Here is a 24,627-nt window from a genome sequence, read left to right on the forward strand (position 1 = left end):
GTGTGGGAAATGAAAAAACAATGAGCAGAATTTATGGGTGAAAATACAACTTTTGTCAAAATCTCCCATAGACATTCTACATTCCTGTTAGAAAAAAAAATATTGTATTTTCAAAAGCATATACAGAACAGAGAAGGACCAGTGAAAAATCTGTATGTCTTTGTTTGTTTTTTAAATATCCAAAGCAAAGTACCTTCTGGTACTTCGCTTGAGAGATACTTCAATCTAGTCTATTAGCAGGAAAATGAACTCATAATAAGGATATTTTCCAAAGCATTATTTCTGTGAGGCATTTTAAGTAGATGACTCCAGACAATTCATATATTCAATCCACAAACGATGAATGAGGGCAGTTTTGTATAGATAAAAATGCTCTTCAATTGCATATTACACTTGTAAAGGCAGACTTACAAATTGACATAGACAGGTAAATACTTTCCTATGCCTATGAATCAGGTATACTGATATGTAGACTATCTGTCTATGTATTGCGTGCAATAATTTAAGATAAACAATTGCAACTGTAATTGTCTGCATCAGGTGCCTTAAAATCATAGTAAAAGGCCAGCTTTTTCAAGAACAATGGGAAAAACTCTTCAACATTGCTTGGAAACGTAGACCCTCTGTTACTAGATGTCTTTGAGAACAGGTTAGAAAAGTATTTTTTGCAAATGACTTTAGTACTCTTGATTATACCTTCGACCTGAGGAGTGGTTTAAAGGGACCTCAGAATATCAACTGTGCTCTGTGCTTAATTGTGTAAAATTGAAAACTTTACCCCATTCCACAGGTTGGATTTTTGCTTTTAAAAGCAAGAAACAGACTGAGTGTTCTCCAAAAGCTTGGTTGCTCCTGATTTCCTCACACAAGGTGATTTGGCTTCTACCTTAGATCTTCCAATTCAAAAGCATCTCCTGTCTCTTGTATATTTGGGTAAGAGGAGAAGGCAGCCAATTTCATACATCAATAACTTCATTATCATCTCTCTGCTAATGAAGTGGTGTGCATATGTCAAATACTGCACATCTGTTGTAAAGGGTGCTGAGAACAGAATATGTTGTAGTCTTTCAAAATTCTGTTAAGACTATGAACATAAAGCTGTGGTTTGTAACAACGGAGTAAACTTATCACAAAACCACATTCATATCTTTGTCTCCATTTAATTATCTGTGCATATCAGCAAACTAATAATAACAAAGGACTTTGCTAAGAAACCAGTATTTTGATTCTGTACAACAAAAGCACCTTCTGCAGCAGATAAGCTTTTCACAAGGAATCTCGCTTATCTTTGTAAGAAAGCTTCTAATTGCACAATAATGAAAGGTTATGTAGAACTGGAAAAGCAACATAACCTACCATAGACAGGCATTGAAAAGTGAAACTTGAGATGCCAAATTATATTTGAAAACCAGAGTGTGTGCCTACATAATTATAGTTTGTTTTCCTCTGCCATTTTGACATACATAGGATGAAAATCTCTTTTCTGTGCAACAGACCTATTGAAATGGAGATCATGCTATTAGACTGTTAGCTTTACCATCCTGAAGTGAGAACCTATAAAAAGAGTTTTAAAACAAGAAACATTCTCAAGAAAAGAATCATTAAAAAAAAAAAATCTGATTCTGTAACAATAATCTACAATTCTAGAAACCTGAAGTTTCTGCATAATGATAAGACACTGTTTTGAACTATTAACATAGAAATTCCGTAAAGTTTGTGTGTGTATTCTATCAGGTATTGAGCACCTATAACTTCTTCAGCTCATCTGGGTTGGTCTTATATGCTGCTGCTTACTGTTCCTGAGCACCTGGGAATTATTTTTCTAGCTCCTTATACCCATTGAATGAAATTCTGTCAACTGGATTCTTGCCTAAACTAGGACACTAGCTCCTGAAGCTCATCTAAATGCTGGCAGGGAGTGTGGCCATCTACTCTCCATCATCCTAATGTGTAGGTGCCTATCTTCTGCACCAGAAGTTCCCTTGGCATGTAGTTGTGCATACCCAAACATGTTTAGGACTGTTTGTTCTACAGAGGTGACTTTTTCTTCCATTAGGAACATCTAGTATCTATAGCTCAGGTAGCATTGGTAGACATTGTAGTGTTCTTGCCCCTATTGCCAGTGCTAGTTTTACTTTCTGACCATCTAGTAGTGGTCAAATGTAAATACTTCCATCAGTGAACTGGATGATGACACTTCAGCATTAGCACATTTACAAAAGGTAGTAAATTAGGGGTGAGGTCAGGCTGAGAGGACAAGTGGCAGAGTTTCAACCCAGAGGATACTTAATAAACTCAAGGAGTGCACCAAAAGAAGGCTTTCTTCTTGGAGAAGACTTCTGCATCTAAGATGGAATAACCTCATGAATCAGTACAGGCTGGGAATGAGCTGGCAGGGTAGCAGCCCTGTTGAAAAGGACCTGGGATTTATAATGGATGCCAGGTTGAACATGAGCCAACCGTGCACTCTTACTGTGAAACAGGCAACCGTACATTGTGCTATCTGAGGGGGAGGATAACTGCATCTGTACTGCTGTGTTCCCCAGTACAAGAGAAATGTCAACAAACTGGAGCAGAGGGTCCCTAGCATGGTTAGTGGATTGGAGCATATAATGCACAGGGAGATCCTGAGGGAAGAGGGTTTGTTTAGCCTGAAGAAGAAAAGGTTAATGGGGGATGTAGTTATATTCTTCAACTACCTAAAAGGCCTGACTCTTCTAAAAAGTGTATAGTGGGAGAAGGCTGTGGTCAGAATTCGCAACGAGGGAGATTTGGATTGGACATAAGGAAAAAATACTGAGAGAGAGTGGTTAAACATTGGATTGGTTTAGCTAAAGGGGCTGTTATCTGCATCTTTGCAATTCTCAAAGGCGCCTCTCTCCATTGACTCATGAGGAACTAGGGATTTATCCTCTATCATTCTTCTTCTAAGGTCAGAAGGTTGATTTTAGATTTTATTTATTAGAGAAGCAGTACCTCAAATGGATGCTTAAATTGAGCAGAGCATGTTTGGCATTAGGGGAGTACAGCAATAATTTGATGTGAAGAAATTGCTTTTGCTGCCTTTACACTTTATTTTCTATGCACTACATTTTCTGTAATTTTGTGGTGCTAGTTCCTTACTCTTTTCTAGGAATAATTCCGCGAGAAACAGCACAAGCAGACAAAATTAACATTATTTTTTCTATTTGCTTCTAACTGAGAGTGATTCATAAATAATCTTACAAGGCTTTGTATTTTTAATGATTTTGCCCAGAATTTTTTAAGTATTTATGGAGGTTTTTCAAATATGTAGTTCTATTGAAAAAAAATTTATTATTATGCATAAAGAGCAAGGCATGTACATTCAATAAAAATTCTTATTTTAGATTAAAGAAAACAATAAAATATAAAAACGAGCTGCTGTCCCTGCAGATAGGCAATCTTACTGGGATATTAAAGCTCAAGTACCAAGAAAACAAACATACTTCATACCCAAGTTCTACTTGTCAGAGTGCTTTGAGTGTACATTATATTGTTTATTTGCCATGTGGTTTATTTTGTATTTTGCTTTCCATGGAAGTTTTTCTGATTAGTGTGTTGTGTCCCATGAATGGCTTGAGCAAATTATGTGAAGCTACTGTTTTCCCAGTCTCTAGAATCTGTCTCTTCAGGTCATACAACTGTAAAGTTCCATGTGTTAATTCCTTCTTTTCAGTGTGTGATTTGTAAGAAATTGTCACAGCCGTTATCATTGCTAGTTTTCTACCATGTGGCTGTCTTTGTCTCTTTGCAGAATTTAGTTCTTTGTATTAATATGCAGAAAAAAAGCTCAAAATCGAAGTAAGGATACCCCACTAATAAAACATTCTTCCAGTTTTTAACTACTACAATAGAACAGCATCAGTTAAAAACATGAATTAGGCATTGTAACTATTTGTTTCTTGTTAACAAACTATCACATACAAAACTTGATTGACTCTTAGGAAGAAAAGTTAGTAATTACCACTGAGAGAGACAATTATCATCATTATAGACAAGTCGTTTTTTCTTGAAATTATGCCCATCACTGATAGTGCACAAAGAAGGGGGGAAAAAGAAAAAAAGAAATAGTTGAGAAAAGGATAGCTAAGTAAAAATTAATTATTAGTAATTATGTCAGTATTAAACTGATCAACTAGAATGCTTTTAGTATGCTGATGGTCCTTGTGTGATTTCTTCTAACTAAAAAGTATGTTTCTGGTCAAGAGGTGAATCAGTCCCCCCAGATAATCCTGAATAACAATTAAAGTATTTTTGTTGAAAATATTTAAGTGGAAAATTGGACAGCCTTGATAGGAGGGAACTATTTCCAAATTTCCTATTTGGGATCCCGTATGACTCTTAATGATGATGTAACATGATTTTGAATAGCAATATATTTTTTTGGAAGTGAGCATTATTTTCTGTTTCATAAAGGATTTAATACACCTATTGGAAATAATTCTTAAGGGAGAGTTTTCTTCTAATACATCTCATAATATGAAGTATTATATAGAATCATAGAATCATAGAATCATTTCGGTTGGAAAAGACCTTCAAGATCATCGAGTCCAACCATTAACCATGCCCCCTAAACCATGCCCTGGAGTACCCTGTCCACTCGCTTTTTGAATACCTCCAGGGATGGTGAATCAACCACTTCCCTGGGCAGCCCATTCCAATGTTTGACAACCCTCTCAGTAAAAAAATTTTTCCTAATATCTAACCTAAATCTCCCTTGCCTCAACTTGAGGCCATTTCCTCTTGTCCTATCTCCAGCCACCTGACAGAAGAGACCAGCACCCACCTCACTACAACCCCCTTTCAGGTAGTTGTAGAGAGCGATAAGGTCTCCCCTCAGCCTCCTCTTTTCTAGACTGAACAACCCCAGATCCCTCAGCCGCTCCTCATAAGACTTGTGCTCAAGGCCCCTCACCAACTTGGTTGCTCTCCTCTGGACACGCTCCAGCACCTCCATGTCTTTCCCTTAGTGAGGGGCCCAAAACTGAACACAGTACTCGAGGTGCGGCCTCACCAGTGCCGAGTACAGGGGAACAGTCACCTCCCTGCTCCTGCTGGCCACACTGTTCCTGATACAGGCCAGGATGCGATTGGCCTTCTTGGCCACCTGGGCACACTCCTGGCTCATATTCAGCCGGCTGTCAACCAGCACGCCCAGGTCTTTCTCTGCCGGGCAGCTTTCCAGCCACTCTTCCGCAAGCCTGTAGCGCTGCATGGGGTTGCCGTGACCGAAGTGCAGGACCCAGCACTTGGCCATGTTAAACTTCATACAATTGGCCTCAGCCCATCAATCCAGCCTGTCCAAATCTCTTTGTAGAGCCTCCCTACCCTCAAGGAGATCGACCCTGCCTCCCAACTTGGTGTCGTCTGCAAACTTGCTGAGGGTGCACTCAATCAATATATCGTATTATATGATATAGATGATATGACTTGGAAAACTCTCAATTTAAAAAGGCAAAGATTTTTCAACTTTATTGGATAGCACAGCTGTCAGGCCCAGAAGTTAGAGCAGAGACCTGAGATTGTTCTGGAACAAGGAACACAAATACATTCAGGCACACTTCAGAAAAGATCTTTGAGTAGCCATTGTACTGCAGTCAGGGTTGAACTTAAACATCACTCAGGAGGCACTGCTCGTGGGCATTGGGCTTGCACTGATGGCCATCAGTAGAACAGCATGGAGAAGTACATTAGGCCAAGCTCATAACTGAACAGATTACAGAATCAGAAGGAATCTCATCATCATTACATAGTTCTGCCTTCTACATATTACATACTTTATTGATTTTACATACATCTCCTCATCTACTTCAACAATTTCTGATTGATTTAGGGAGCAAACAACTCAAGACACAGTTCTAACACTTCTGCATATGAAGAGGCTAAAAAGTAAGAACATAAGGAGGGCAATACTTAAAATACACTTTTACAGCTACTGCTCCTTAGACAATCGTGGAAGTTAGAAATTAAGCATTATTTCTGTTTACTGTCTTTTAAAAAGCTGTATCTATCTGCCCTAAAATAATGGATGGGACCATTTCTTAGAATATTTTAAGAGACTGAATCAATTTAAAATAGATTGTAAATAACTAGGAGACAAGTCCTTTGAAAACCTGTTTTTATTACCACCTCTTCCTCTATTTGTCTTTTCAGACAACATGAAATTCTGTTGGATGTACTGTGTGAATTAGATGTAGAGTTTTGTGGAAATGTATTCTGGTTTAGAAATGTAGGCGGGCTTCTTGTAACAGTAAAAATATCCAATAAGAAACTACTTATTGTGTGACAGTGTAACTTCAGTTATAGATCAAAGAGATTAAAACTGTTAAACTCTGAAAGGGTTGGCTGGTCTGTCACTTATTACCAGTACAGAGAGACCATATTACTGTGTAAAAGCTACTTTGTGTTCATGGCATCATTGTTTATCAGTTAGATCTAGTGTTGTTAATCCAGTTTTGTATTTGTGCATCTCACATCAACCAAGCTGTTGTGATACAGGAATGTTGTTGTTTATAATTTAAGCAAAAAAATCTCAGTCAGGATGAATATCATCTTTATTTCATGAATGTTCCCACGAGAAGAAAACGTATTTCTAGACAATAGATAGAGTTTACAGATAGAGAGACAATAGATAGGGTGTTTTTCCCTTTCTCTGCATGATTAAATTGAAGGGACAGAGTTTGTGACACAGAAATATAAAAAATAATGAATTGAAATACAGATAGTGGATGTGGTCCCCATTCCTTCCACCATGTTCCAATTCTGGTTTAATAGTAACCGTAATTAAACTATGTGCCAACTGCGAGAGAATGAGATACTCAGTGAAGGCATCCATGAAAGCTATGGGTTTGTTACAAGTCCACAATTAAAAGAGATAGGAACATTTCACAGATTTCTTTAGGAGGTAGTCAATTGATCAAACATGGCTCAATGAAGTAGGAAGCTGCCACATTGTACAATAATCCCATCCAAGAAAAAATAATTATCTGTATCAACAGATAAACTCAGCTGACTGTCCCAGCCTTGTACAGCTGAATATGAATTCACAGGGGTTTATAGGGCAAGTGATACAAGGCTGAATTAGATAATGTTACATTTAATGTTCATTCTGTATTAAAAAATATATCAAAGGATTTTGTATGTATATTGGACATCATGAGACAAGGATGATTCCTGAAGAACAGCTCTCAGTGATGACAGGCATATTCCTTATAGTTATGTAAATACCAAAAATGTGCTTATAATTTCAAAATAAAAATAAACATATGGAAACAACTTCTGTAAAACTAGAATATCTGGTTAATTCATTTGTTCCTTAATTCTTTCAGGCTTTATAGGATTTTCAGTTTTCTTCAGCACGGTTAGAGCTAGTTAGGTCTTCGCATCGTACCTCAATTAGTAGGAACCCAGTTTTCTCTATTACACCAACACAGATAATGAGTTGCACTGGCTGCAGGCATGAGCAAGTGTGGTAGATGGAATACTTCATCACTGGTTAAAGGACAACTTTCACACAAGATAAGAAGTGACCTCACTTCTGGCAGAAGTCCTGCCTGCCACAGGCTTACCCCAGGAAAGTGTCAGGTCCCTCACGACCAGGCAGTCGTCCCTTCCTTTGCTCATGTCAGCTGCCACTTTGCCACCGTCGGTCACACCCGCGCGATCTCCGGACTCCCTGTGACTGCCTGGCTCCTGGAGCCATGCCTGCTTGCCGGTGTGGTGGTCCATGCACACAGAGGCCACACTGACTGAGATTCCATTGTGTGACCATCTGCTACGTGTTAATACAAAGATCATCAGCATGTCTGAGGGTAAAAAAGACTGGGGATTTCTGTGGCAAATGGCAATCTCACATATCCCAAGAACAGGAGTGCAAGAATAGGGTCCCCTAAGTGCAGACTGCCGTGGAGGTCTGGGGAATGGTTACAACGGCACAAGGCCCTGGCTATTAAAGTGATTGTGGTTTTGTCTGAGAGGTGCAAAGGATCCGTGGAAAAGACTCACAAATGTAATGGCTGGAAATGTGGTATGTGTTAAGAACAGATTTTGAAAATAAACCAGCTTCAGTGCTTTTTGTCCAAGACCAAAAATCCAGAAAGAGGGAAGGGCTGTATTTTTGATGACTTGGAGTGTATGCAGAATGTCCTGGACTTGCTGGGCTTGGGGTACTTCTGGGTAAATGAGAAGGCACGGCTTCAGCTGCCAGCCCATCACAGGCCATTCTCAGATAGCATGGGCTACAGCTCTGTCAAAATGGTAGCCACCGTGGGCTAAGGACATCCTGGTCCTAGGGCTCCTTGCTGTACTTCTGGGGTGAACCTGCTGTGTGACAAGGAAAGGGGCAGGACTTTTGCGGCACATGGGTGACGTGAGAGTGAGTGAGCGGCCATGGCACCTGCCGTGTCTTCTCTTATATGACAAATGTCCTGTAAGTACATTTTGTCTGTCTCTAAAGAGACATCAAAGGGTTTTGGCTGCTGCTTCTTCAGAGGAGATCATGGTAAGGAAAGTAGGCAGCAGAAGAAAATATCATTCTCTCTGTAGTTCTATGCATTCTTATTCCTATTTTATTTCTTACATTCTTTCCTCTACATTTAAAAAACAGAGGCTTGCCCTGTTTGCTTTCCTCCATTTTTTGGTTGTTTGGGGAGGGGAGGGGGCAAGGGGACGGGCGAGCAGAGCGGGAAGGGTAGGGACAAACAGCCACAACCCCTATACAAACTATTACTGTCCAAGGAAGGCTGGAGATTTTTGGTAGATAGCAGCTATGGGAAAGGGGGGGGGAAGGGAAAGACAGGTTGCAGTCTCCTTATATGCCCTTTCTATCTCACTGCCTGACATGCTCCTTTTAGGATTTTTCTCACCTGTAAAGCCCTTTCCTGAAACCTTACTGCTTCCTTTGACTGGTTCCTCCAACTTGTGTCTTCTTTCCTGCCTTTCTCCCAATGCTACGTGCTTCCTGTTCTGACACTATTTTGCTCTTTTTGACAGCAGTGAAATTCTGTTCTGCCTAAATATCAGAAGTCTGATGGAGCTCCAATGTAGAATAACTTCACTGAGGTTGATAAGGTTTTATCAATACAAATGTCATTATCTTGAAAATAAAGTTAGGCCCTTGCTCTCTTAATTTACTAAACCTTCCTTTCCATAAATGATCTGTTGATGTTAAGGACTGCTGTTTGGAATTTAAGAGCTTATTGTAACAGATTCCAAGCCTACAAACTTTTCTAAAGAAATCAGTCTTCAGAAATGAAATTATTATGCTTCTAGACCAGCCAAAGAGGAATCTTTCTCTGCTGACTATAGGGGCAGCTTAAGATCCTGACCTAAACCAGATTTCTAAAGTGGATACACCAGTTACGTGACATGGGATTAGTCAAGTTGATAATCCCTTTCAGAGACTGGCCAAGCTCTATTCTACAAGTAGCTATGCTTTTTTTTTTACCCTATTGAAAGTCTGCTCCAATTTTTCGTACTCTGATGGTTATTATCCTTTGAGTTTACTGCCTGATTATATTTGTGTTCTGTTTCTACCTGTTGTTTTTACTCCAGCATTGTTCCTTAGCCTAAATAGCTACTGGACTTTTCCAGTGCTTCCTCTTTTTTGTATTTATAGATGTAAATTACATTTATAGGGACATGCAAGTGCCTGTTCCATTTTCTGCCTCAATCTTTACTTTGCCACATTAAACCAGCCCAGTTCTCTCAGTCACTTTTTAACAGATAGGTTTTAGAGCCTTTACCTCATACTGGTGACCTTTCTTTTCTCCTGTCTTAACTTGAAAGAACCTTTCTTGAATGTGAGTGACCTGTGTTCTGTGCATATGAGATCTTACTACTACCTTAAAATATTCTCCTTAATCCAGTGCTCCTAAGATAACAGTTGTCTTTTCTTGGCAGTATTCCACCAGAGGCTGAGTGTGCTTGCAGAGACTTGCCTGACTGGCTTGAATACTGCTAGTAGTGTAGCTACAGGCACACAGTGCTCGTTAAAAGCTGAAAAAAACTAACTCAAAATCCTGGGGAAATAATTAAGAACTATCTCACACTGCACTGCCGGCTGCCACAGTTACCAAGGTTGCATTATGTCAGCTAGCTATAAACTGGATAGAACAGGTATAAATGTATAAAGTTATCCTTGTTACCAGATCTCAGTGATAGTTCCTAACTCTCATCCCTCATCTTTCACTAAATCATTAGTGATTTAGTTTTTGTTCTCTTTTTCCTGTCAACCAGATTCCAGGGGTATAAAGCCTATTTTTGTTAGGGGAAAATGTACATGCAGACCTTAACATCATACGCTCCTCTTACAGAAATTAAGATGGCAATGGTGTGGACAGTACTTCTTGATTCACCTTCATTTTGAAAATCTCTTCCCTGGGCAGGATCTTATCTCTCTCTTCCCCTCCTCCCCATTTTGATCTCCCCGTGTTTAGCAGAGGCAAGCAGATGCAGAAATAAAACAATCAGCCGCAGCCTGCTACATCTTTTCTGGCTAGTGAAGTACCTGTTAGTTTCTACCTTCTGTTCCTTTTCTCATTTCTGAGGTGATAGCATCTTTTTAAGCACACATTTCCTATTTACCAGGAGTAGTTTCATCCCTTTCAACACAGAGAGTCAGTGGCGGAATTTACTCAGAGCTGGCTGAACACTGTGAGCATGTGATCAATTTTAGGGCATAGTTTTATGATACAATCAACGGAGTCTTTACTGCCAGCTATGCATTCCGTTCCCCTATTGCCAGCATTTGTTTGACCTCAGAGCGAGCCTGTTCAGAAATTTACAAGAAGAGGGGAAAAAAAGAATTGTCTTCCACCAGTTTAGCTCCCTAAACTATCTTAACATGGAGTCAGATGGATAACACAGCACACACGATGGATGGAACGGAGCAACACAGGTGGAGGTGCAGAGTGAAACTGTTCCTCTCAGCAGCAGCTGGCAGTTAGTGTAGCCCAAACCATCCTGAAAAAACACACCTGAAGTTTTACAATCTCTGTGGGTAGATCACAAGGTATGTTTGAAAATGTTTGTCTGTCTTGCCAAGAAACTGTTCATATGATTCATATGATTCATATGATTGTTTGAAATAGTCTGCAGAATATCCGTTTGGTCAAAAAATGTGAACAGTTCTGACCTTGACTGGAGAGACTTGACTCTAATAACAACTTAACATCCACACTACAGAAATCCTGCTTCATTATGAAAAAGAATGTTCTTGCTCAATCTTCTTGCTTAAAAGAATTTTCACTATACATGCATGCATTTTATTTTCTATTCAGTTCACTGGCATGAATACAGAGAATATAAAAATGTGATTCAGTGAAAGCATTAATAAAAATACGTAAAATTATTTTCAGTTAAGTAGAGGTGGATGGCTAGAGAATAAATGAGTATGTCAGTAAAATTCAAAGCCCTGTCACATAATCTGAAACTCTTTTCAAATCACAGGAAAAAGCTAACAAAATTACAAGAAAAGATCTTTTTTTCTTCTGTTTAGTCAGCTTTTTGATGTAAAACCAACACCTTTCATCCTGTTGTAAAAATAATTTAATTTTTCTGCTATTCAAGAATATAAAACATGGACTATTGGTGCACAAAGAGTATTATGGATGCAATTATGTTGAAGGGGTATTAGTTTTCCCTTAAAAAAAAAATTAATCCTAGGCAATAAGCATTTAAAAGGAGCCACAACAACCTGTAGAGTATGTAGCTGATGCTTAAAAACATTCTTTTTCTGCTGATGCATTCCTATGCTCCACAGTACACCTCTCACCTTTAAAGCTGTCACACTCCAAACATCGCTTGCACTGAAGAGAATCACTGTTTTGCCTTGAGCAAGGAACATAAGTGTTGCAAAACTGACTCCTCCTCTAATGGGGAGAGCATGTACAAGTACACAGAGTTGTATTTCTCCTAGAGCTGCCAGGCTGAATATTTTGCAGTCAGAGCTGTAAACCTCACAGGCTTTTTCTTTGTTTATCTTTCCACTTTGGGGTCTTTTTTTCCCCCTTTCTTTCTGGATTCTTCTTTTAATATATTTGAAACTCTTTCACATGCTGGATTTTCACGTCCTTGTTCAGGAAGCATTCATGAATTGACATGGGTCAACATAATTTTCATTCCCAGGCAAAAGTAAGTACAGCAGTTAAACCTGTTCCTACTGTATGTTTACCTGATTATAAAGGGTTCTGTGTCGTTGTATAAAGGACAGAGGAGACTGTAGTTCTATTAGCAGAAATTAAAAACTTACGAAAAAAGTAAAATCAGTTCAACTTAATATGGTATGCTAAATATTGTATGGCTCTCATTCTGAAAAAAAAACCATTTCTACTTGTCAGTCAGTGGTCTCTCTTTTAAAATACTGAAATAAGCTGGACACAGACATGCCACTCCTTCTATATGTTTTTTTAAAATGACATTCAGGATTGTGTTTATTTTTTTAAAGTATTCTTAATGCACTTGGTAGTACTAATCTCATGATATTACTGCTTTATATAATTTATGTTCACTAAATATACCTTATTTATGTCATTCATTAATGAAAATATGCTGGTTGAGGAAATAAACCTCCTGGAGTTCCCGTAACTGCCGTCAAATCTTCCACTATCTCATGTTCCCTAGCTATCATTTTATTCTTCCTGTGCTACCCTCTCTGATATTTGCATATACATTCACTAGTTACCAGATCCTGTTGTGGGTTATTATCTTCAGAATTCTTTGATATTGGCATAGACTGGCAGTCAAAGGCTGAAGGGAAACCAATCTCAGAGAGAAGGGAAAGAAAATCTGGTAACTGAGCTGGCGAGGAGTAAAGAAAACAGTGTGATTTGATCCTGAGATCGTCTTTTTAGCCAATTTTCCCTGCATTCTTTTTAAACACTGTACTGTCATCATCTGTAATATTTTCACTATTCCAACAGTCACCTGGGAATTCATTAATAGTCTGGGAATGAATACAGTTTCCTTTGCTATGAGTTCCCTCTAGAGAGCGCAGCAGCCTGCAAGACAGTGTATGGATTTGGTGTCCGTATTGCCAACTTAAGCTTTCTGCTGCAGAAATGCTATGCTGCAGCTATCAGTCTTTTCTTCTTTTGAGAGTTGGCTTGCTATTATTGAGCTGAGCTAGGCACTCCCTTCCCCAAGGCAGGCAGATGGATTGCCCAGGCAGTGAACAAGTTCAAGCAAAAAGTAATGCTTAAATGTCGCATAGTTAATTCAGCCATTTACCACATGCACTTTTCATGGCACTGAGTATCTATAGAAAGTCTGTGGCGTGAGTGCACATCGGTCTTCTGTGATGAAGTACAGACTAGTTAAAGTCTGACACAAGGATTAACATAGACCCTCATTTGGCATGGAGCTTGCAGGTCTTGAAGGAAAACAAAATGTAGAGAAATGCAGTTAGTATAAAGGCAATGAGGAGCAAAAACTGATAGGTAATCCTAGCATTTTTCATATTGTTAAAATTGAGCTGGAAATCTGCCAGACTAAATTTTCCTGTGAAAGACATGATGCTTTGGCAGGGCAATGTTTTCCAGTGGACTGTGCTCAGAAGGATAGTTCAGGTCTAAGAATTTTCATCTTTATTTTTGAGAAGGGCTTTATATGCTTTTAAGCTATCTCCATTGGATTGTCATCTTTTTTTGTTGCCCAGCTAAAGATCCTTTTTAAATGTGTCGAGCTTTTCTGGCTCCAGCTGAGTTAACACCCATAGCAAATGAAGCTCTGCTATCAGAAACAGGGAGCTCGGGAACAAAGGTGGCTTTTGAAAGCTCTGGCTTTCATTTAGAGATTGTGGAAGTCTGACTTTTACACATTCCTTACTGCAGTGAAGAAAATGGAGTTCAGCCACTTCCTTCAAGCTTCATCAGGATTTCAGTCCAAACTTCTAGTCTCCCAGGCTTGTATTCTTCACCAGAATTAGATGCAGGTTAATTACAGACTCATAAAACCATAGAAATATTTCATTCCTGCTACCTCTTGGTTTTGTCTTGTTTGAAGCTAATAATCTGGTACTTCCAGACACCCAAATTCACAAACTTTGTTTTCTGTATATTTATGTACCTGCGTATACATATATGCATATCAATACACTTTTTATCCTTCAGGCAGGATTTTGTTAGGGCTTTGTCCCAAACTCTTGCTATGCGATACCCTTCTTTCAAAGGTCTATGCCACCTTGAAAACCTTAGTTTTCTGTGGCTTCAGCTTCAGCACCACTTTTGGTTCCCATTTACTCTCCCAGTACAGCTGCCTTTCAGAGAGATTGTAGGACTTCACAAGGTAGGATCAAAGGGCAACTCTGCCTGTACCGTAAGTTCTTTGTTGTACTAATTAATTGGACTAATCTAATGCTCTAATAACTTTGCTCTAATAACTTCACTCATGAAGACCTTCTCATTGACCTTTTCCTGACTGGTTCCTACACTTCTGGGGGGATGCCTTTACCCCCTGGTTTAGTCCCCATTCTTGTTTAGCTCTGATTGCTGTCGCATTTCCCCTCAGCCTGGCTCTGAGTTAGAAATCTCCTTTCACATGACGCTGTACTTACTCCTGCTACATGGGCAGCTAGGCTAAACTTAGTTCATTTGAGGCTGGTCTTAACCATTTTAAAGAACTGGCTCATGTTATTTTAATATCTTTTACTGATTGGTCAGCTGTAGCTGTACCTATTCTGCAGTCCTCCCCCCACCCCAAGTTATCACTGTGGAGCAATTTAATTAAACATTATGAAATCAAGGATTCAGATTTTTTAATGAGCTAAATGAGAGAAGAAAGGTTTCTCACTTTCTTGCCCTTCCTCCTTCCTATCTTTTTTATTGCCTGGCCTTACTGAAGAGGTCATGACCTTGCTCTGAGAGAATAGTATCTCACAGTTCTGGTAGATACCAGTTGGTAATGGTTCGTTTAACATGACCTTTAATCCTTGTAAAAACTGACTTGCTGAGAAACTTTCATATCCAGTGGACTTTTTTTACAGTCACTCTTTAGTCCTAAAACTTTATCATAACTTCCAGTAGAGCCACAGGTGATTCTGTTGGTAAGAATATCTTTGCAGACAATCTAATTGGACTTTTATATAACTGATTTTTCAGTTCCTTGGCAATACTGAAAACTGCTTTTGAAGACATTAAAACTATCAGGTTTTCTTAACTGTGTTTTCGCAAATTGAAAAGACAAAACTTCAGGTTGAACGAAGCATTCAGCTAATGCTGTCTAACCTGAAAGAAACCCATTTCATTTTAAAGCTTTTTTTTTTAAGAAATAAAGTGAATTGTGAAACTGTCATATTAAAAATGTAAAAGTTTTCTTCATAAAAATCTGTGATGACTGATTTCAGTGTTTCAGAATATTGTCTAGGTTTTCTTTCTCTTCTGAAACACTTTATTAATGTTGATACAGCTTATTTAAATGATTCAGCTCATTTTAGCCTGTGTGTCTGGATAAAAGTTCTAACCCAAAATTTCACTCAGTGTAAGTTAAATCTCTGCTTTTCCTTTTCTAAGATTTACTATCAATTTTGGTATGGTCTGGACTAGTACAAATGTTATTCTGAGAATCTTGTGACTACTTTTCAAATTGTTGTTTGTCTGTTACGAGTAAGAAGGAATACCTTCTAATCACGTGTCATGGTTTAACCCCAGCCAGCAACTAAGCACCACGCAGCCACTTACTCACTCCCCCCCACCCAGTGGGGGAGAAAATCGGTACAAGAAGTAAAACTCGTGGGTTGAGATAAGAACAGTTTAATAGAACAGAAAAGAAGAAACTAATAATGATAACACTAATAAAATGACAACAGTAATAATGAAAGGATTGGAATGTACAAATGATGCGCAGTGCAATTGCTCACCACCCGCCGATCGACACCCAGCTAGTCCCCGAGCGGCGATGCCCCGTCCCCACTCCCCAGTTCCTAAACTAGATGTGACATCACATGGTATGGAATACCCCGCTGGCCAGTTTGGGTCAGCTGCCTTGGCTGTGTCCTGTGCCAACTTCTTGTGCCCCTCCAGCTTTCTCACTGGCTGGGCATGAGAAGCTGAAAAATCTTTGACTTTAGACTAAACACTACTTAAAAACAACTGAAAACATCAGTGTTATCAACATTCTTCTCATACTGAACTCAAAACATAGCACTGCACCAGCTACTAGGAAGACAGTTAACTCTATCCCAGCTGAAACCAGGACATCACACAAGTGCAAGGACTTTATGAGACTTGCAGCTGTTGCATCCACCATCAAAATCTTTCTCCCACTTTTTCGAGTGTGAATATTGATAAATACCAAAATGATCTAGTCATCTCACCTTACTTGGGACATCACATCCTATTTATTTTTGGGTTAGTAATTGCAAACTGTTACTGTCCTTTGGAGTTCAGTCAAATTCCATGACAGTTCTCTACAGCTGATCAACAGAAGTTTTCTTAAGGAATAGTTCAATTCATTGTGTATAGCAAGTCACTTCATATTCCCAGAAGCAGCCCATGTTTGGTAGAATTCTGCACTGATAGTGATGTTTTCTGTATGTGCTATATTCTTCTGGAATTTTCTCTTGCAGTAAAAAAGTTTTGTATTTTGAGTTACAGGATAGCTGGTGACCTTACAAAGGTTTTGTTTAATCTTTATTTCAAAATAAACTATGTAGGATGTTTCAGTTTGAGGATTCAGAAGAGTTTGGATCAGAATTCTTAAAATGAGAAATCAGGAAGCCCTGAACCATGAGGAAATTTTTATCAGTTTCTGACTGCATGACTAAGGACTCTAGTTGTAACTACAATGATTCAACTGAAAGATGTATCTGGAGGTTAAATCTGGGAAAGCATATGATAAGTTTACTTTCACTCAAAAATAGATATCCCTTTTTCCATCAAATTCAAACATTCAACTCAAACTACTTATTGTAAGAGCATTTCTTAGGATGTACATTAAAGTGATTAGAAAAAGGAGAGAAGAGAGACAAAACAATCAATTTTGTCTCAAATTATAGTATTCACAAACACAACTCACTGCCATGGAACAGTTCAAGTTGAGATCTGCAGTAGTTCAAACTTTGAAAATCTTCTGCAGGACTGCAGGTTCGTTTTTGCAACCTCCTTTATTATGCATATTTTTCCATATTTCACTGAAAATTGTGAAATTGGCAGATAAGAAAAAAAAACAAACTAAAAAATCATTAAAAAGATACAAACAAGTGTAAATCTCAAAGCACTCTACTCATTTCCATAGTCCAGGCTTCTTGTCTTATGTCATGGGCATTGGGAGGGACAGAGTATTCTGGAAGTATCTGCAACACATAAGCATTTCAGAATAGTGCTTAGAAGCTTCTTGAATATGTATGCTCACATGTCCACGTATGGTACCTGTGGAGAACGCGTGAGGTGCCTGTCAGGTGCTCTGGTGCTGTTGGATGGACTCTGCAACACGCTCTGTGGGGCAGCTTGAAACCAGACTACCCCTTAACACAGGAACCATTATTGCCCTACCTGCAGCATGTACCTGCCAAACGCAGCTGTGGCTCTGCCTGATGACCTCTCCTCTACCGTGTATACCCCCATACCTTGCAGTAGCATATGACCAACCAAGCAGAGGAGTCTGGTTAGACTCCTTTTAGGGCAGGCTGGCATAATGCACCAAAAAGGAGCTAGGGGATTATTTTACATTTCTAAGAGACCACTAGATTATTTTTTATTTTTGTCTTTCGAAGAGCCAAGGGCACTCTGCTTTATTTTTATTGCTTTCTCTTCCTGCCCTGCTCTAGGCTGCTGAATTAAAAATGTGAAAGAATAAACATTTAAAATAAATGTTAAAAATACAGTTTTCTGAAAGATCTCTGCTGTTCAGGATTGCACTTAGGTGAGTCCTGTCACCGTTGTAAATGGGTTAGATTGTCATTATGATCCCTCTAGCTTTACAGTTAATGATATCTGAAAAGATCTCTTTCAGCACATTGTTGCATCTGCTATAATTTGTTTTCCTTATCTTGAGAAATTTTCTTATCTCCTGATTTTCAACACCCTGACGACCTGAGGTAACCAGAGTTTTTTAGCATGGCAAATCTCTTAGCACATTCATTGTTCCCTCAGCGTGAAATCATTCCATATTAATAGTACTTTTAAATTGTCACATTTCCACTTCTGGTGAACATGTGATACATAACATTCCCTGTGAGCAAGTATGTGCTGGTTCATAAAAACAGTCAATAAACTCAGCACTGATAATTTCTGAAAACTTTCAGTCCTCTAACTGGAGCAAGAACAATCAGAAACAATCATGACATGAAAATGGAAGTTTTATAATTTAGGACAGAATGGTCTGTTTGATGAATAGCACATTTTGGATGCTTCTGTATGGTGTGACCCTTCTTCCTTGGAGGAGACAAGAGATGGCCTTTGGAAAAGCAAAGATGACTTAGAGCCAAATCTACATCTGCTCACAGCTTGATCCAAAAATTGGATTGTTTCTGTTGCTACTTCTTCACCCCTGAACATTAGCTGGGAAATCATGAGAGTTCAAGGAAGCCAAATCCCAAGAGAGTAGGCTTTTCCTTTAAAAGATTGATTTTACTTAATCATGATGCAAAGAGAAAATAAACAATACACTTCAGTTATGATAGGGCAAAGTCATGTGCTGTGGTGATATGAAAGGTAGGTAGATCATGATTGTGTGAATAAAGAAAAAAAATAGCAAAAATATCTAAAAATACAAAGAATAAAAGGTACATACTTTGAGTTAAGAGTAAAGATTAGTTTAAAAAACATTAATAGAGAAATTACCTATTAAGATGGAAGTTTTAACTAAACTACCAGGTTTAACTAAACTACTAAACTGTGAGGTTCAATGACAAGGTCTGGGCATCTGAAGATAGGATTCTCCTATGGCCCCTTTGTTTCAAGTAATAACATAAAGTATCTTTATCTATATAAGGTAATTTGTTATGATCATACCATTTTGTCTTAATATAAGGAAGATAAAAAATACTTTGTTGGCTATTTGGCATTCAAGATATTTATTCTAATCTTCTCTATCCAGGGAGAGCCCTACCTCATGTGTCTTATATCATCACTATACCCTAATCATCATATATCTGCTTAGACTAAGTAATGCCAAATTAACCAAACCAGCCTGTAATAATTACTAATATATGTTAAAATACTACTCATGTGTAAATCCTCTCTCCAATGATTATTATTTTCTGTTTCCTAGATTATTTTATGTCAAATACCTCACTTCATTCCTTGTTTGAGTGGTAGCAACATAGATCTCTATTGTGATTCAGAAAGATAAGGAGAGCGTGAAGAAAGGCTACAACCAAGGGAAATGTCTTTAGTACCAGGTAAAGAAGAACTTTGATACAAGATGGTGCAGGCCCCACTCCCCTGACTTTTGCTGGAAGACCTGCCCCTCAAAAGTCTGATGACCATAGTCCCCAGAAGCCCTGCCCCCTTTTCCAGCTGTATGACCCACTTCACCCAGAAGTGTATCAGATCCATCAGGCCCAGGAAGTCCTCCCTTTGTCCGTAAGAGTCACCATTTTGACATAGTCATGGCCATACCCCATGTGATCTCAGAATCCCCTGTAATTGCTGACAGCTGAAACCCTGCCTTTTTCTTTACCCCAGAAGTATGTCAAAGGCCCTCATATGTATATATGTATGTGTTTGCATACATACATACATATGTATGTATACATATACATACACATATATATGTGTGTGTATAAAGATACATGTGAGAGTGTACAAAGCGTATAAATGTATATTTATACATAGTTACACTTCTTAATAAATATGTAAGGACTATATTTATAAAGTGTATAAAAATGTTTAATAAGAGATAATGAAATTAAGTCAAAATTGAATGTAAATAGAAAGAAAATTAAATAAAAGGAATGTACAGTTGAAGGGTGTGGGAGTGTGTCGGAGAGAGTGGGGGCCCATGAAAACATTTGAATATGCACTGGGCAAAGGGCTAAGCCTGTGAAGCTAACTAAGAGACTGTCACCCAGCCCCAGCTCATCCAAAGAACAGACCAGACCTGTGAATCTGACATACAGTATTACTGGGGCAGCCCTTCAACTTTGACCTGTGCTAGAAAATATAGGTAACATTGCTTACTAAAGTAGAAAGCCAGAACAAAAAAGCAGCTCCACAGGAACATGTGTGTAGGGACACCTACACCCCAAAGGGTTTACCTAAAATGTGCATTGGAAAGAAGACTGGGCTGGGATTTTGGAAACAAAAGTTTGTTGGAGTGGGTGGGAGGCAACTTCTGCCTACAACTCAGTGTGCTCACAACTACTTGTAATACCATGACAGGGATTGGGCTGCATGTGTTCCCTTATCCTTATGTTGACGTGGATTTTATAGCACTTTTTGAAAACATAATCCTGGCTGATTACATAGAAGACAGAATTATTCTGTGAACTGTTTTTGTTCCTGCTTAGGATGCAGGATTCAAAAAAAGGACAACGCTTAAAAAAGAAAAACAGCTTTGAAAGAAAAACAACAGTGACAGTGAGAGACAGGTCACCATCACTCCAATGATCAATTAATAAATAAAGTTTCATTGAACATGACTTAAATTGATTGTCTAATGTTTGTTTTCCTATGTGCATGTAGTAGCAGCATGTTGCTAGATTGCAGTATCTGTTGAAAGATATTTACTATGCTCCTGGAAAAGTGGGAAGCCTTGGAGATGTAAATCCCCTTTCTGAAACAGCCAGGAGTACTGTTGGTCTGAACAGAAACCAGGTGGCTGCATGGTTTGTAAACCAAAACACTTACAACATACATAAGACAGTGAGAAGGCGCTTTAGAAGTAGCAGGTATTTGTGGTATATTCTAAACACAATAACAGTGTTCGGCTTATTTTAATGATGATGAACGTATGATCTAAAAGTGCCTGGACTTTGTGTCTAAAAGGCAGAAGGGGTTCTGAAATAGCTGAGGCTTTTTTGCTGCCTCAATAGTTACAGACCAAGCAGGGAATGCATGTTTTTAAACCAGCCTTTAGACAAACTGTTAAAGTAGAATAATTTTCACTACTTTGTTACTAATAATGAAGTAGAGGCCTCTGTCACAGATTGCTTTAACAGGGTGCTAGAAACGAAGACGTGGGGATGTTTTACAGCATGTGGTTACCATTTGCTACATCAGTGTGTTACTGGTGTTTATAATAAAGAGCTGTAACCACAGCTCCCACAGTACTGTCATAGTCAGACCTGTGGATGTGAAACCTCCAAGCTCTGCAAGGATTTGGAAAACCATGTTTGGGAATTGATGTAAAATTAGAGTAAATATTCCTCCACTCAGATAGGAAGATCATGTGAGGATGTCTACAACAAAAGAAAGATTTGACAATGGTTATGAGCAGATGTTCACAGACAGTAGCTGAAACTGTGAGAAAGGGTCAGATACCCATATACTGCTTAATAGACAACAGTCATCAAGCTGTCAAGGGGATGTTTTATTCCAATGAACTTTAAAATTGAACACTGTTGAGGACAGAATCTGCAAAATTGAAAAACTTCTAGGAGTAAAAAGGCAAGGAAGGAAGAAACAGCTGTTTGTAAAGTGGTGTTGCTGGCCCTAGAAATTTAATAGCTGGATAAAAGCCTTCTCAAGTCCATGATGTTTAGCAGTTGGAGCCAGAGTGGGAGAAAAAGAAGGATAGTAAACTGCGGTTTTTACATCATGCTCCCCAACAATGCTTGCACCAGAATTTCCCCACAAAACACCAGTTTGGACTTTACCAAACAGCTATTTAAAGCCCCTGGGAGCTGTCAGGCCAGTGGGAGGTGGGCTTTGCAGAAATACAATACCCAGACAGCTGGAATAATATTAATAGTGCTGCTGGGTAAGACATGGCATTATTCTTTGTGGCAAGTCCATTATCCATCCATATGCATATTGCTGGAATATATAAACACTTCTTAGTTCCAACAACAGAGCTTTAACTGTTGACCAGCCACAGGCCTGGTCTTCAATCCTGCAATTAGGAAAACAAAGCTTAAACCAGATGAAAATTCGTATACTTTTTGTGCAGCTGGGAAGCTAGCGATTTTTTGGGGAAGCTTCTCTTGTGGTTGCCAGTGACAGTTTCCCTTTTCAGCTGACATGCCTGGAAGGTTTATCTCGATCTACCTCTACACAAAAACTTGTTGAGCACCAGCTGGTTGGAGATTTATTGGTCCCATTATCATGCTGTGTTCTGGCAAATGGTAATATCAGTGAGATCATTACAGTGACACAGTACAAACTGCTTTATGTGCCAGTGAACCAACCTCATATCGATACAGGCAGCACTGAAATAAATATAAATGAAAACAAGCACATCTTATTTCACAGTGGAAAGGAGATTGTGAAATCGCATCTGCTGCCCTGGAAGGTTCTGGTGTTTTAAGAAAGGACACCATCATGTAGCAAAGAATAAGTAGTAAAGGGAGTAGTAAACGAATTAAAAGGACCCCTCCTTGTACATGAATTATTAAAGAGCCCAGGTGGAGTAGAAGGTATATTCTACAGCCTCTTTTCAAAAGCTATATCATTTTTCTAAAGGAGTTTGGAAATTTTTAAGCCACACATTAAAAGCGTGGCTGAAAACATGGCCAAAGATGTGATCGGATGTGTCTCCCAGGCTGTTGTGGCCAAGTTGCAAACATTGGCAAAGCAGGAGGTCTTGGGGGTTGTTGAGAGACACGTCACAGCCCTGAAGGGATGGCCTTCCTCAGACCCTTAAAAGGAAATGAATGGGTAATGCCAGGCTGCATTCCAGCCACAAAAAGTAAAAAAATAACAAACCCTACTGCACAATGGAAAAGAAACAAGAAATCCCAAGGAAGAAGGGCCATTCTTCCACTAGAAAAGGAGATCTATTTTAACAAGGCTGATTTTTGTTCATAGCTGCTCAGAATAGTGTACCAAACACAAACTGGACTCATTTGAAGTGGCCCCAATGCAGACAAGCATCAAGAAGATCTTGTTCATTGAGATGCCATTACTTTCAGCTATAACACAGTTTGCCCCCCTGGACTTGAATGGGAAAGATTGTGATGGTCTGAACAACTGTGCTGGATCTCTGCTGCAAAATCGCTGAAGAAAAGAGTCTGATGAATTACTTGTTGGCACCTACTTTCAGCCACCTGGATGTTACGTTGGGAGGCATCCTCATTCTGAGTTTATAAGCCACAGTCTGCTATGTAAGGTGTAGGTGACCTGGAAGTTGCCTTCAGGAGTTCATCTTCTGTCCTAACAGGAGACATGTTTACTGCTGCATCAGGTTCAGGAGAGGTTCAGGAGGCCATTTGGTAAGTGTAATCCCCTGCCCTTGTCATGCTGCACAATTTGGTTTTGTTTCAGAAATCGCAACCCAATTATCATTTATCTGATGGATGTGGTCTTTTGGGGAAGACCCATTGGGAACTTTTCTTAGTGCCCCTACACATGTTCCTGTAAAGTTGAATTTTTGTTCTAGTTTTCCGTTTTCGTAGGCAATGTTGCCTGTATCTTGTAGCACAGCACAGAGTCCAAAGACTGCCCAAGTAATACTGTATGGTGATCTGGTTAGTTTTTCAGCAGTCTTGTTAACTGGTGGTCCCATAACTGTATTTTCTTCTTATATATTTTTTCCTATTCATATTTAAACTTTGTTAATTTCAGTACCTCTTTATAAAATTTTATAGGTGAACTTTTGGAAATATAAGTTCATTGAGAGAGAGAGAGAGAGATAAAGTGTATGTATGTATGCATTTATACATATTTATATACTCCTTTCTGTATATATTTCTAGAAATATTTACAAGGCTATACATCATATGTATCAAGAATATATGGGGGCCCTTGAGAAGCTTCCAGGTGACAGGGAAGGCAGGATTTCAGCTGCCAAATGATCCCAAGGTGCACTGAGATCACAGGTTTATACCATTAACAAAATGGCAGCTGTGACAAAATGGCAGCCGCATGCTGGGCAGAGGGAGGACATTCTGCTCTTGCTATACTTCTGGGTTGACCAAGGCATGGCCTCATCTACCAGCCAATCACAGGAAGTAGTGATATCACATGGGTTACAGTGGCATCAAAATGGTGGCCTCACATGGGCACAGTGATGTAGTCTGGGGAGGCCTGACCTAGTTGGGGAGATAAGCCAGTCACATGACTGGAAAATGGGGGGGGCTTCTGGGGCAGAGGGGTCATGTGACCACAAGGGGCTGGACTTGCAGCAGGAGCAGGCGACCGCGGCACTTGCCCTGTCTTGGCTTGTGTGAAATTGTCCTGACCTTTCCCAGAATCTGAAAGAGGACAGGGGAAGAGGGAGACAAAACCTTTTCTTCAGGCAACAGAATAGCCAGTCAGCAGTTTCTGTAGTCTGTTCACGGTTAGTACCTCTGCGCTTCTGTTGGGTGAAGGTTTTTAACTGTTGGATCTGCTTAGTCACAAGAAGGAAAAAAATTGTAACAAAGATAATTTAAATTTAACAGATGTGATTTAGGGGCAGCAGAGTGAAGAGTAGCTTTTATGATCATTGTGCACATTTCAGTTAATCATCCATTCTTGGGCAGTTAAAACTGAGACACCTGTACCCTTTGCGTGTAGATCACTTCATCAT

General features: G+C 39.1%; 1 protein-coding gene across 9 annotated transcripts in view; it reads left to right on the forward strand.

Annotated features, from left to right (window-relative positions):
• The window catches only part of PRLR (prolactin receptor), a 164,656-nt gene that overhangs the window by 34,995 nt on the left and 105,034 nt on the right, over positions 1–24,627 (forward strand). Inside the window, exon 1 of one of the 9 annotated variants that reach the window (XM_052776184.1) lies at positions 10,620–11,032. The exons of 7 other annotated variants lie outside the window; for them this stretch is intronic. The gene's annotated coding sequence lies outside the window, so the exon portion shown is untranslated. Of the gene's footprint in view, positions 1–10,619; positions 11,033–11,848; positions 12,154–24,627 lie in introns of those variants that run through there. One more of the 9 variants, XM_052776180.1, reaches the window with a different exon arrangement.

This window comes from Harpia harpyja, chromosome Z (genome assembly GCF_026419915.1).
Source record: "Harpia harpyja isolate bHarHar1 chromosome Z, bHarHar1 primary haplotype, whole genome shotgun sequence".
In the NCBI taxonomy this organism is placed as follows: domain Eukaryota; kingdom Metazoa; phylum Chordata; class Aves; order Accipitriformes; family Accipitridae; genus Harpia; species Harpia harpyja.